Genomic DNA, 2,766 nt, shown 5'->3' with positions numbered 1-2,766 from the left:
ATTAACTGAACACACTTGCTCATCCACACTGGTTCCAGGAACAAGTTTAGCATGCAATTGGTTACCAAGATTTTGGCTTTCTGGCTCCTTTTAAAGTCTAGATCAGCAATTTTCAACCTGTGTGGCATGGCAAACTTGTGTGCCACAAAAATGTTTAAAACACGCAATACTTGACTATGTAGCCAGGGGCACTGATTTCTTTTCCCTTAGATTGTCAAATAAAAAAAATTACAACAACCAACACAACAATAGCCATCCAGTGTAAACAAATAAAAATTATACCTGTTTTTTTGTTAGCTAGGCAAAAAATCTATTTTTTGCTGTGCTGCTGAATTTTAGAAATTAGTTTATGTGTGCTATGAGATGAAAAAGGTTGAAAATCACTGGTCTAGATCAAGGTGCAGTGTGATACGAAACTCATAACTGCTCATCTCACAGTGAAAGACAGAGGAAGGAGATGACATGAAAGTCCAACCAATGCATCATTATTGACATAACCCAATAGGGATAACTTCCTGCTAGACATTGGACTCACACTTTCTCTTTGGGAATTATCTGCCATAACTGAACTAGAGATTCTTTCAAATTGTTTCTCCTTTTGAAATAAATTGGGATTCTCACTGTTTTCTTGGCCTGATAGATCCAATGCCAGGTTTGTTCTCTTTCTACCTTTGTAAGACTTCCAAGTTTATGGTTATGTTTGTGACATCTCAGCTGCCTTCTGTTCATAAGTCCCTATTATTTGGATATTGGCTTAAAACTCTCTCTCCTCTTTCATTTCCTGGCTCTTTCCTAACTCTCCTTCCTCATCATGTCTTCGTTTTTTTCTCTTTAGCTTTGACTCCTTTTTTCATAGAATCTAGTGTATAAAATTACTTTTAAAGTCCACTTTGATAATTAGCTATCACATTCATAAATACCTTACCCACATAGAAACTATTCATGCTCCAAAATGTGAACTCCCTATTTTTCTGATATTTAAAGTAAACATCCATTTTTAGTGATGACAGGAGCAATGTGTTTGCTTCCCTTTCCCATCCTATATAATAAAAGGTTAATATTCAAATCGACCAAACAGCAGGTCACTATGATGTGCACTGACCACCAGGGGGCAGACACTCAATGCAGGAGCTGCCACCTGGTGGTCAGTGCGCTCTCACAGGGGGAGCGCAGCTCAGCCAGAAGCCAGGCTCATGGCTGGTGAGCGCAGTGGTGGTGGCAGGAGCCTCTTCTGCCTCCGTGGCAGTGCTAAGGATGTCCAACTGCTGGCTTAGGCCCACTCCTCAGCACTAATTTTGTGCACCGGGCCTCTAGTGTTTGTATATTGTTTGATTTCTTTGTTTCCTTAAGTGACAATTCGGCTGGCTTAGTGGTCATTTAACAGAATATAGCCCTTAATTTAAGAGTATAAGTACATTTTCTTTAGATGTCAGGAAAGGTGACAAGTTGCCTGTGATTTCCTTTCAAGTACCTAAGCAAGCCTCATGTGAATTTTCTAGATTTCAGTCAATATTTAAAAAAAAAAAAAGGAAAAAAAGCAACCTTTCCAGCAATGCTTTTGTCTTTTAGGGAGATAGATTAAATGTGTGACATTACACAAAGATTCCAAAGGTCTTTTGGACAATACTAGAATTGAATCAGGCCAACCCCAGGGCTAAGTCAAGAGTGAGCTCAGTTGCCACCTCCCCACTGAGCCAGCTCAGCCAGGCAGGGAAGGAAGGAGTTGGGCCCATTCTGGGAGTGGGATGGTGAGGAGTCCTGCTTGGTGGTGCCAGAACCCAGGCCACAGAGCCTCACTAAAGAAGAAGTGGACTGAGGGCAGACCCCTCGAGGAGTGGCAGTGAGATGGCAGACTGCTACACAGAGCTGGAGAAGGCAGTCATGGTCCTGGTATTAAACTTCTATAAACACATGTCTATGCACAGCCTGGTCAAGAGCAAGATCATCAAGAGCAGCTTCGGAAAGATGCTTCAGAAAGCCTCAACCACACGCTGACAGACAGGGGAACCAACCAAAAGGCTGCTGACAGGCTCATCCAGAACCTGGATGCCAACCACAATGGATATATCAGCTTTGACAAGTACCGGGCCTTGATAGGCAGCATCACCAACCCCATTACCATTATCCACCAGCAGGAGCAGCAGAGCAGGAGCTAGAGTACCCCACATTGTCCCCTTATGCCAAGCTCTGATGCCCTGCCCCTCATGCTCATCCCAGATCCCCCTCTCAGCCTCCTGCCCACCCGGGCCCTGTCCTTGTTTCTCCAGACTTTCTCCTGATCCTTGCTGAACGGAGGGCAAGGGTGCTGTCAGGGACCCTTTGTGAGCATCTCATTCTGGGTGTGCCTTCCTTAGGGTCTCAGTTCCTAGAGCCAGCAGGAACTGGGTGCCCCTCTGTGAGATCTAAGTGCTGTTTGGGGACACCATGAGTTTCCTCAGTCCAACCATCCTTCCCAATGTCTGGTGTTCCGCCTGTTTGTGGGTCTCTCCTGACTTCTGGAGGTCAGCTTGCTGCTCCAGGTCTTCCTCCTCCTGGAAGCAGCAGCAGAGACCTCTCCCCTTCCCCGTGGCCCTTCTGCTGGGCAGAAAAGACTTCCAGGGCTGCCCTCCAGCTGCCTCTGGGTCTGGGAACAGCTAAGCAGGATTGAGCCTTCTCTTTCCTGCTCAGCCTCTGAAGCATGGCAATAAAGGCTGGGTTTGGAATTTGTAACCCTTCACCTTTTCTCCAAAAAGAATTGAATCAGATTATTACAGATACACGAAGTCC

The 2,766-nt window shown here is 45.2% G+C and overlaps 1 pseudogene; it reads left to right on the top strand.

Moving 5' to 3' along the window:
• The first annotated feature begins 1,845 nt into the window (after positions 1-1,845).
• On the top strand, positions 1,846-2,156 carry LOC103298601 (protein S100-A16-like; annotated as a pseudogene).
• Positions 2,157-2,766: the final 610 nt, after the last annotated feature.

This window comes from Eptesicus fuscus, chromosome 2 (genome assembly GCF_027574615.1).
Source record: "Eptesicus fuscus isolate TK198812 chromosome 2, DD_ASM_mEF_20220401, whole genome shotgun sequence".
Lineage (NCBI taxonomy): Eukaryota > Metazoa > Chordata > Mammalia > Chiroptera > Vespertilionidae > Eptesicus > Eptesicus fuscus.
Note: the sequence above shows the minus strand (reverse complement) of the source record. Positions and strands in the feature narration are given on the sequence as shown.